Source organism: Thalassophryne amazonica, chromosome 5, assembly GCF_902500255.1.
Source record: "Thalassophryne amazonica chromosome 5, fThaAma1.1, whole genome shotgun sequence".
In the NCBI taxonomy this organism is placed as follows: domain Eukaryota; kingdom Metazoa; phylum Chordata; class Actinopteri; order Batrachoidiformes; family Batrachoididae; genus Thalassophryne; species Thalassophryne amazonica.
Genome location: NC_047107.1, coordinates 68,249,499 through 68,261,667, shown reverse-complemented (window position 1 = coordinate 68,261,667; position 12,169 = coordinate 68,249,499). Strand labels below are relative to the sequence as shown.

General features: G+C 40.4%; 1 protein-coding gene across 4 annotated transcripts in view; it reads right to left on the bottom strand.

Moving 5' to 3' along the window:
* Nucleotides 1–12,169, bottom strand: part of grid2 (glutamate receptor, ionotropic, delta 2) — a 2,248,146-nt gene that overhangs the window by 1,079,708 nt on the left and 1,156,269 nt on the right. The gene's annotated exons all lie outside the window — the stretch shown is intronic.

Sequence of the window (12,169 nt, the reverse complement as noted above, 5' to 3'; positions counted from 1 at the left end):
GTACTCAGAGGCGAATGACGTCACCGACAAGCGTGGAAAAACTCACGCATGCGCACGAGGGTTCAAGCATGTCTGACGTAAAAACATATGAATGAAATCCATATAGTTTTTGAAAAAAATAAAAAGGACCTATACTTTATTGACAGCCCTTGTATAGTCCAAAACCTATTCCGTGACTTTGATGTGTTTATGTATCCATTAAGATAATTGTCAAAAGAAAAATGGCTGTATAAGTGATGATATGTATGTTTGTTTGTATATTTAGTTTTTCAAATTTCTTATAAACTTTGACAATGAGAGAATTATGTACACAAGTGGGCAAAATTTCAAAATGACTAATGCAATAATTTTGTTAAACTCCTTTAATTAATACCAAAAGTCTACCCTAAGAGCTCATCTAGATCGTTATATTTCAACTTCAATGTGGTTGTGTACAGAGGCAAAATTACAAAAATTGTGTTTCATCCCAAATACCTATGTCCCTGACAATATACCTTCTGAATTCTAAACTGGATTCCACATATACCATTACTTGTCAAGCATGCAAACCACAAAAGCATTGCATCTTTTCCTTCTCATTCTCCAGAAATGCATGTGTGGTAGTATGACGAAAGTGATGCGTGGGGCCATAATATGAAAAACAGAGGCTTCTGATGAACCAGACAAAGCCATAAACACTTCATAAAAAGGAGCCAGAAGAAGAAAAGAAATGGATCATTTAAATGAAAGTCAGCAGTAATGTGAGAAGCGTATGATTCATATTCCCAAATACAGTTACACAGATATGCATAAGATCTGAAACAATCAGGGATCACTCCATTCAAGAAGGAGCATTAGCAAGGCAAATCATCCATAATATGCCCATAAAATCCCATTTGTTGATATTGCACTGTGGAACACAGCTCTGCGAGTAGAATACCACAAGGATTACATGAGTTCTCCTTGTTCTTGGTCTTATTTCTCACTCTACCTCTACGGCTGCTTTCACTCTCTCTCAGCCCTCTGGAGCCCTAACATTATACAGTATAATGGATGATAGACAGTCGCAGCAGTGTGCTTTAGACACATGCAACTGAGCCAGTGAACAAGCCCAGATTCTATTCTGAAAGGGGAAGCAATGTGCTTTTAATGTGAGGTGTCGTAAGGGGTGTGGCATGGAGTGTGTCTGACTGATCTAATATTGCTTTCTAAACCTTAGCTCTGCGTGAGGTGCACACCTAAATCGGTGATGAGCAGCTGGCGCTCACTAACTACTCTTTGTCTCTGTCTCTCTTATTCATTCGCTGTCCATCAGTGCTGCTTCCCTCATACATTTGAATGCACAAATGAAATTGATTCTTGGAAATGTGAAGCCCGGGGCGGTATGTAGGAGCTAACCTACATTGTATAAATAATATTGAATGCATTGTGCAGACAAGATACCTGTTAAAGGTCAGGTGAAGCAATGCTTTTCCAGACATTTCCTTCCTCTTGAGCCAATCACAGTTCACTGGCTAAATGTTTAAGGCTGGTAAATATCAGCACAGAGGTCAAAATATGACTGATCTCAGAACCTGGCTCTGGGCATGCTTCATCTGACTCTTATGATTTTCAAATATAGACTGAAGTCCTCTTTTCAACATGAAAGAATGAAGGCAGGTGTGTCTGACAAATGTGTTAGTTTTAAAAATCGGACAATTTGCCAGTCACTTCAGTGTTGTGTATTGATTGTTGAGATGTGCGGCGATGTCAGCAGAGCAGACATTTTACAGGTGGGTACTGAACTTTGTTCACATTGATTCTCACTGTTACATTCTAAAACCTGGAGTGACGTAATTATGAATGAATGCAGAGTCCATATTTTGCAACAGAGGACTTTTGCTAACTGAACAAAGCAGCAGTCTGTTGGAAAAGCTTACAGCATCACAAGTGAGCTCTCCAGCTCACAGCCACTAAATGAATCCCAATAAGTAAATTTGTAGAGCTGATCCTGATGATCGACAGTGCATTGCACATGTGCATTTGGGACGTATCCACTTGACACAGCTCATAACCAAAGTAAAAAGTACAAAGTAAGGTGCAAAGAACTAAAGGATTGTATTCAGGGGCCTAGTGGTCTAGTGGTTAAAGCGTTGGGCTTGAGACCAGAGGATCCTTGGTTCAAATCCCAGCCAGACTGGAATATCATTAAGGGCCCTTGGGCAAGGTCAACTTAACCCCCTAGTTGCTCCTGGTGTGTAGTGAGTACCTTGTATGGCAGCACCCTGAATTCGGGGTGAATGTGAGGTATTATTTGAAAAGCACTTTGAGCACATGATGCAGATGGAAAAGCGCTATATAAATGCAGTCCATTTATTTAGTTAGTTCTTCTGGTGTCTGCCACATTGCTATGTAGATAACAGAGAAGTTTGAAGTCTTCTGGTGAGAAAACAGATCTGTGCAGAAAGCCTCAAAGCACACAAGCAGTTACTGGAACATCAGTCATACACCTCAACTTACTGAGGTGAAGCAGTTGAAACCTCATTCCTTCAACATTTCATCTTCATCCATTTGATCTCCTACGATATCCGGACTCCCATTCATGGACCAGTCTCATGGTAGCACAGTGGCTTAGTGGTTAGCACTGTTGCCTCACAGCAAGAACATCATGGGATCAACTCCCACCTGTGGCCTTTCTATGTGGAGTTTGCATGTTCTCCCTGTGTTTGAGTGAATTTCCTCCAGGTGCTCCAGTTTCCTCCCACATTTAAAGACATACAGGTTAGGTGAATTGGAAACTTTAGAATTGTCCGTAAGTGTGTATGCGGGTGTGAATGTGTTTGTTTGTTTACACATGGCCCTGTGACAGACAGGCATCCTGTCCAGGGTGTACACTGCCTCGCAGTCTATGACTGCTGGGATAGGCCCCAGCCCCCGTGACACATAATTTGACTAAGCGGTTGAAGATGTGTGAGTGATAATTGTCCAGGTCTCACTTGCAAAAGAAATGTCAATCTCAATGGGATTAACCTGGTTAAATAAAGGTTAAATAAAATGTCAGTGTTCTCCAACAATGAACCCAGGAAGGAAGAAAAGGAGTACTGCTTCACCTCAGAAAGTTGAGGTGTATGACTCATGTTCCAGTAGGAATCATAGTCATTACCCCTCCTGGGTCTGAGGGCATTTTTTGGACAGTTCACTTGCCTAACATAAATGTTTTATTATTGCTGTTAAAAAGCTCACCCTGCATCCCACAATCAAGTGGTATGTCTCTCTTTTTCAGGACAACCTGTACTTTCAGAATATATATGCTATCGTGGTGTCTTGTAAGTGTAATAAAGATTTACAATCAGAAATAAGAAAGGCAAAAATAAAGCAGGAAATAAGTTTCACACACATTTATTCAAAACACACAACAAGCTATAATAAACAACTATTTTGACACTTTATAAAGGTAGTTTGTGCAATTGTATAAAAGAATGTACAAAATAAAGGTTCTAACAATAAACACAATTGCACATTTTGAACAATATATACAAAATGGTCTATGTGTTTTGTTTGTCTTTATGCCACATCTCAAAGCAGTTTCTTTTCTGCTATTACAGAAAGGCTTACAACACAAACTTTTTATTTCCATGGAGTTTGACTCCTTCTTGGAATGTGTTCCTGCACTGTAAACAAACTATCTTCACAGTTTAAAGCCCTGTTAACCCCCCCCCCCCATTCATATGCGTAAATGGCACTTTACGAGTGAGATCGAGAGATGCTTATTCAACAATATTCACTAGCCAAGTAGTGAATCATCTCTCTGCCTGACACTCTTTGGTCAACCATGTGAGGTTGTATGAGACCCTCTTACGCTGACCACTTCCATTTATATGTGCAATGCTGCACTTTTATGCATGGAGCCAGCAGCCAGAGGGCTACTCAAACAGTATTCACATGCCAAAGAGTAACACATAGCTGCTCCTAACAATCTTTGGCCTAACATGTGAGACTGCTCTGCCCTATGATTGGATTTTGGAAAACCATGTGACAGTGAACCAATTCTGATTGGACACTCGCATTGCGCACGTCATCACACAGCTTCTATGAGGAGTACAAACATGGTGGACAGCTGACTTGAAAGTCAGCGGAATTAACTTTTCAGCAAAAAAAAAAAGTAAGTTTCTACCTCATATCATTAAAAGGTTATTTATAATTTAGTAAAACTTGTACTCAGTGGCATCAGCCCCAGAGGGTTAAAGTACAGTAGAAAATATCGCACCGTATCAATAGGGTCTGCACTCAAATTTACACCAAGATCTTGGTGATCTGTAGAGCAATGGATTTCTGTTATCTCATGATGTGCAATTAACAGCAGGCCTTGTGACAGACTGTAACTGTTTCTGTTTCTTCCAGCAGTACCGGGTCTGACTGCTGAAGACAGTGGCCACCTGGGGCGCAGGACGTGGCGGCTCTGGTGTTCTTCAGATCCAGTGGCGGTGGAAACTGTGTGGGATCCGGCTCTTCTCTGGCCAGACGTCTTCTATCGTCGAGCCTGCCCACACGTCACCTTGTGTATAATTGACATTCCACCATATTGTTATTGTCTGTACTTCGTTGTGCGATTCACAACATTAAACTGTTACTTTTTGGCTTATCCATTGTCCGTTCATTACCGCCCCCTGTTGTGGGTCCGTGTCACGACACTTTCACAACAGATGAATCACCATTGTAGTGGATCTAGGCACAAAGATATCTTTACAGAATTAAAGGGACATTAATGTCCTACTTTCAACAAATAAAATATTCTCTCCAGGCACTTCTAAGGTTGGAATGTTGACTGCTGTGATCTGATGTTACGACTCCACAGGAAGCCCCTCCACCGTACTCACAAAGGTAACCAGTATTCAATGAACACTTTTATATTTCAAAGGTTTTTCTGAAACCAAGATGGGTTAACCCAGTTCTGTCTGAATTTATTAGACAGATTAATGAAATTTGTCTAAATTCAGAGGTTGTCCAGGCCCTAAAACACACTCTCTCTACAGAAAACAGCTCAAAAACCCAGAATTCCCTTCTGCCAGGCACACCAGTCATAAGAGTGACCGACACTGGGATAGAACCATAGTGTCTCCTTGTAGACCAGGTTGGGAAGAACACAGACCCCTCAATACATGAATATAGTTTCTGTAACAAAATAAATTGTAATTTATTTTCCTGTTTCTTACAGTTAGCCAAAACAAAGTTTAAATTCTATTTTAATCCGTTAAACATTCTTTTGGTTTGTGTGATGGTATGAGCAGGGCTCACAAAATTTCAAAATCCCTAGTAGCCCTTCGGGCAGGCACTCTTCAGGTTTTGGTAGCCCGAAATGAAATGAACTGGCCCATTTTTTGTTTTTAATGTTTTAATGCAAGTGATAACACATTTAACCTAATTAACATTTTTGGAACTTTTATTAACACAGAACAAGAACAAGAAAATGGATTATTCTGGCAAATTAGAAAATGCCAGTTGTTGAGGGAACAGTCTCATCATCTTCAGACATTTCCTCTTGTGCCACAGTCTCCTCTTCTCTGCTCATTGTTTTTCCTGTTTTGTGTACAATATGTCTTGTGCCCTTTGTGCTCAATATCCAGAAATGAATTGCTGTCTCAGGACAAAAGGATTCCACTGATTCCCCATTTATGGAGATGTGCATAAGGTCATTCAGTGTTTCAGCCTGGAGACTTGTGCGGTGTACCGTTTTCACATGGTTCATGCAGGAAAATCCTCTCTTACAAATGGTTGTTGATGGACTTAGTGTCAGCATTAACTTCACTAGCAACAACACATGGGACAGGTTTTCAAGATTCTCAGATAAGAGATCTTTGTACAAGGTGTCTAGTTTGCTACCACAATGTGCTGAAAGCCACATTTTTAGATACATCCATTCTTCTGGAATTTTGCCTTTTCCCTCCCTGGATAGTCACGATTTGGAGGGTTTAATAAAATTGGCCAGATTTCTAGAGATGAGAGCTGCTCCATCCAAAGTGGGATGGATGTCGTCTCTCCTAACAAGACCAGGTTTTCCCCAGAAGCTTTGTCAATTATCTATGAAGCCCACCTCATTTTTTTTTTTTTTTTTTTTTTGACAAAAGCGCCATTAGTACACTGTTCCTGAAGATTATTGACAACACAGATTTAAAAATCTTTCTCAAAGACCCTTGTCTTGCTTCCAAGTTTTTGACCCTTCTACTCTTCCCAGCTCAAGACAAGAGCTGTCAGCTTTTGGGGATGAAGAGGTGGACTGTCTTGTCAAACATTTTAACATTTTGCTAGAGGTTGGGACCAGGAAGCAGAGTTGTAGTCTTACACACCTCTCTGCAGCTTCTCTCCCCCTGCCATCCCCCCAATACCCCATCCCCGTAGAGACAGTGTCTGCTCCCAGACCACCAATAACCAGTAAAAATGTATTTAAGCATAAAAATTCAAAAAGAAAAAATAATATAGCACCTTCAACTGCACCACAGACTAAAACAGTTAAATGTGGTCTATTAAACATTAGGTCTCTCTCTTAAGTCCCTGTTAGTAAATGATATAATAATTGATCAACATATTGATTTATTCTGCCTTACAGAATCCTGGTTACAGCAGGATGATTATGTTAGTTTAAATGAGTCAACACCCCTGAGTCACACTAACTGTCAAAATGTTCGAAGCACGGGTCGAGGAGGAGGAGTGGCAGCAATCTTCCACTCCAGCTTATTAATTAATCAAAGACCCAGACAGAGCTTTAATTCATTTGAAAGCTTGACTCTTAGTCTTGTCCATCCAAATTAGAAGTCTCAAAAACCAGTTTTATTTGTTATTATCTATCGCCCACCTGGTCGTTAGTGTGAGTTTCTTTGTTATTTTTCAGACCTTTTGACTGACTTAGTGCTTAGCTCAGATAATTATAGTGGGTGATATTAACATCCACATAGATGCTGAGAATGACAGTCTCAACACTGCATTTAATCTATTATTAGACTCAGTTGGCTTCACTCAAAATGTAAATGAGCCCACCCACCACCTTAGCCACACTTTAGATCTTGTTCTGACATGGCATAGAAATTGAAGACTTAACAGTATTCCCTGAAAACCCCTTTTTGTCTTATCATTTCTTAATAACATTTACATTTACTTTAATGGACTACCCAGCAGTGGGGAATAAGTTTCATTACAGTAGAAGTCTTACTGAAAGCGCTGTAGCTAGGTTTAAGGATATGATTCCTTCTTTGTTATGTTATTCAATGCCATATACCAACACAGTGCAGAGTGGCTACCTAAACTCTGTGAGTGAGATAGATTATCTCGTCAATAGCTTTACATCCTCATTGAGCACAACTTTGGATGCTGTAGCTCCTCTGAAAAAGAGAGCCTTAAATCAGAAGTGCCTGACTACATGGTATAACCCACAAACTTGCAGCTTAAAGCAGATAACCTGTAAGCTGGAGAGGAAATGGCGTTTCACTAATTTAGAAGATCTTCATTTAGCCTGGAAAAAGAGTCTGTTGCTCTATAAAAAAGCCCTCCGTAAAGCTAGGACATCTTACTATTCATCACTAATTGAAGAAAATAAGAACAACCCCAGGTTTCTTTTCAGCACTGTAGCCAGGCTGACAAAGAGTCAGAGCTCTATTGAGCCGAGTATTCCTTTAACTTTAACTAGTAATGACTTCATGACTTTCTTTGCAAATAAAATTTTAACTATTAGAGAAAAAATTATTCATAACCATCCCAAAGACATATCTTTATGTTCGACTGCTTTCAGTAATGCTGGTATTTGGTTAGACTCTTTCTCTCCAATTGTTCTGTCTGAGTTACTTTCATTAGTCACTTCCTCCAAACCAGGCTTTTAAGGTGGCAGTAATTAAACCATTACTTAAAAAGCCATCACTTGACCCAGCTATCTTAGCTAATTATAGACCAATCTCCAACCTTCCTTTTCTCTCAAAAATTCTTGAAAGGGTAGTTGTAAAACAGCTAACTGATCATCTGCAGAGGAATGGTCTATTTGAAGAGTTTCAGTCAGGTTTCAGAATTCATCATAGTACAGAAACAGCATTAGTGAAGGTTACAAATGATCTTCTTATAGCCTCAGACAGTGGACTCATCTCTGTGCTTGTCCTGTTAGACCTCAGTGCTTCTTTTGATACTGTTGACCATAAAATTTTATTACAGAGATTAGAGCATGCCATAGGTATTAAAGGCAATGTGCTGCAGTGGTTTGAATCATATTTATCTAATAGATTACAATTTGTTCATGTAAATGAGGAGCCTTCTTCATGGACTAAGGTTAATTATGAGTTCCACAAGGTTTCGTGCTAGGACCGATTTTGTTCACTTTATACATGCTTCCCTTAGGCAGTATTATTAGAAAGCATTGCTTAAATTTTAATTGTTAGGCAGATGATACCCAGCTTTATCTATCCATGAAGCCAGAGGACACACACCAATTAGTTAAACTGCAGGAATGTCTTTCAGACATAAAGACATGGATGACCTCTAATTTCCTGCTTTTAAATTCAGATAAAACTGAAGTTATTGTACTTGGCCCCACAAATCTTAGAAACATGGTGTCTAACCAGATCCTTACTCTGGATGGCATTACCCTGACCTCCAGTAATACTCTGAGAAATCTTGGAGTCATTTTTGATAAGGATATGTCCTTCAATGCACATATTAAGCAAATATGTAGGACTGCTTTTTTGCATTTGCGCAATATCTCTAAAATTAGAAAGGTCTTGTCTCAGAGTGATGCTGAAAAGCTAATTCATGCATTTATTTCTTCTAGGCTGGACTACTATAATTCATTATCAGGTTGTCCTAAAAGTTCCCTGAAAAGCCTTCAGTTAATTCAAAATGCTGCAGCTAGAGTACTGACAGGGACTAGAAGGAGAGAGCATATTTCACCCATATTGGCTTCTCTCATTGGCTCCCTGTTAATTCCAGAATACAATTTAAAATTTTTCTTCTTATTTATAAGATTTTGAATAATCAGGTCCCATCTTATCTTTGGGACCTCATAGTACCATATCACCCCAATAGAGCACTTCGCTCTCAGACTGCAGGCTTACTTGTAGTTCCTAGGGTTTGTAAGAGTAGAATGGGAGGCAGAGCCTTCAGCTTTCAGGCTCCTCTCCTGTGGAACCAGCTCCCAATTCGGATTAGGGAGACAGACACCCTCTCTCCTTTTAAGATTAAGCTTAAAACTTTCCTTTTTGAAAAAGCTTATAGTTAGGGCTGGATCAGGTGACCCTGAACCATCCCTTAGTTATGCTGCTATAGACTTAGACTGCTGGGGGGTTTCCCATGATGCACCCAGTGTTTCTTTTTATTCACCTCTTTTTGCTCTGTATGCACCACTCTGATTTTAATCATTGGTGATTGATCTCTGCTCTCTTCCACAGCATGTCTTTTTCCTGATTCTCTCCCCTCAGCCCCAACCAGTCCCAGCAGAAGCCTGCCCCTCCCTGAGCCTGGTTCTGCTGGAGGTTTCTTCCTGTTAAAAGGGAGTTTTCCTTCCCACTGTCGCCAAGTGCTTGTTCATAGGGGGTCGTTTTGACCATTGGGGTTTTTCTGTAATTATTGTATGGCTTTTGCCTTACAATATAAAGCGCCTTGGGGTGACTGTTTGTTGTGATTTGGCACTATATAAATAAAATTGATTTGATTTGACTTTTGTCCTTGTCTTCACATCCCCCCCTAACAGGTCGTTGGCTTTTTGTGAGTTTTGTTCCACTGTAAGAAATACTCTCATCATCATTTACTGTGAGTTTGGTGTCCAGGGATTTTTGAAATTCACCTGACTTGGTTTTAAGGCTGATTAGGCGTGATGTGCTCTCAACTAACTGATTTGTTTGCATAATGCTCAGTTTGTCATGCTGCATTTCAGTTCTGCATTTGGAAAGGATTGTGCTGTAATCTAACATAAAATGCAGAAATCTAACAAATCTCTCACTTTTCATCTCCTGCACAATCCCCTTTGCTTTCGCTGCATCTTATGGTGTAACACCACTTCCTCCTGACATCTTTTCCAAATGGGTAACTGTTTGAGTGTAGTTTTTTTTGCACAGCCTTTAGACATCTCAGCCTGCTTGGCAGCCACCGGGTGCTTTTTAGGCCACTAAAATGTGCCAGTTTTTCATTGAGTATTTCACTTATTTCAGTCAGTTCCCTTCTCTTTTTGGCGAATAATAATACATCTTAAAGATGCTTTTGAGTGTGTCTTCAAATTTTGCTAGGTACTCGCATCCTTTAATGCTGTCCAGCACTGCCAGCTCTAATTTATGTGCCACATAATGTATAGTAATGATGTGAGGTGCCCTTTCTTTGAGCCGCCCAGCTACTCCAGTTTTTTCCTCCAATCATTACAGCAGCACCATCAAAATTGGCACAGACCACTTTTTTTTTCCAAGTGTCTGCCCTGATGCCTACATGGTCCATAGCTTCATCAATGGCTTCTAGAACCCCTGCAGCATTTGAGCTTCTGACTGGTTGGCATTTCACCATGTAGTGAGATATGTCACCATTTCCCTTTACATATCTAACATGAACCAGCTCCTGTTCAATAACCCCAGCATCTGTGCTCCCATCTGCGAGCACAGACAAAAACCTGCTGTCTTTGATATCTTTTTGAATCTGGTCTCTAGAGGTTTCTGCTATAGCCCTAATAAAATCTCTGCAGGCATGGTCATTGTGGTAAGTAGAACCTACATCTATGCCATTTGCTTTTTGAAGTTTGCAAAGACTGCCAAATTTTGCCATTGGCAATTCACTTTTTGCAACATAAAATGCTGTTCTAAAAAGTCTAGTCATTATATCCTGCTGTGCTTTGTTCATGTGTTGTATGGTTTTTGCAATTGGTGTCTCTTCTGGGAATAAAGCTGCAGACTGGGCACTAATGCACTTCTTAAGTGACAGGGAGTTGTCATGGGTTCTGATGGGGTCTTTCCTTAACTTACTAGTACCAAGTACAAAAGCACTGTTGGAGTCAGAAATTGTAGGGAACTGACGACACACTTGATAGAACATTGTTTTGTTCACCTTATCATATTCCAGCCAAGGGAATTCCTTAGTCCATGAAACCACAAATGTGTGTTTCTTTTTGCTTCATAGTCTGATTTTTCAGAACTCTTTCTTTTTGGGCTGGCTTGTCGCTCTGTTCCTGTGGAGGCTGGCTGCTCTGACGCTGAATTGGCCTGGTCCTGTGTGGTTGCCTGCTCATCTGTGCTGGACTGTCCCTCTTTCTCTGCCCCCTCTTCATTCTGACCTGTGTTTTTTGGCTGCACAGAACTAAAGTATCGACGTAAATCCATCTGTGTTCAAAAAAAGAATAAATGAATTAAATAAATAAATACAATTGTTTCGCACATGTGCGTTTTTTTTTTTACTTTATTAACCTACCATCAAAAGACGTCTATATTGGCGAGTGTTTGCGATGCTTCAATTCTGAATAGTAGCGTGGTGACTGCAGACTAAACCAGCAACTGTTCTGCTTCCTATTCTTCCCACTTCATCATACTCGGTGCTTCGTGAACATGCAGATGGCTCGTGTGTGCGGCGTGTGAGAAAGCGGGCGGGAGAGCGAGAGAGAGAGTGAGCGAGCGAGCGAGTGAGCGAGAGAGAGAGAGAGTGAGCGAACAGGAGACTGGGAGAGCGCGAGAGAGTGAGCGAGCAGGCGAACGAGAGAGAGAGAGAGAGTGAGCGAGCAGGCGAGCGAACGAGCGAGCGGGTGCCTGGCTGCGTACGTAACACACAGAAGGACGGTGCCATCTCCTCTCATCCTCAGCCAGCCAAGATATCGGGTATATTTTTAGGTAGCCCATTGGGCAGGGGGTGTAAAATTTTAGTAGCCCGAGTGAAAAAGTACATAGCCCGGGGACGTCGGGCTAGTGATTTTGCGAGCCCTGATGAGTATTACTATTGTAACTCTTGGCATGTCAAATGTTATTTCTTAAATTATTGATGAATTGTCATGGGGAAAACTGATTCTTTTAATTGCTTTCCAGGTTCTAGAATATACTTAAAAAATCTTAGCCAGCTTCTATTTTGTTAGTTAAAGAATAAAGAAGATGTATGTCATTTTGTATGTATTTTTTTTTTTTTTTTTACATAGGTGTCTTCCAATGAAAAGTTAACACCAAATGGGAAGAGCTTTGACCAGGCATAGCACTGTTTATGAGGAACCTGAAACAAAGAA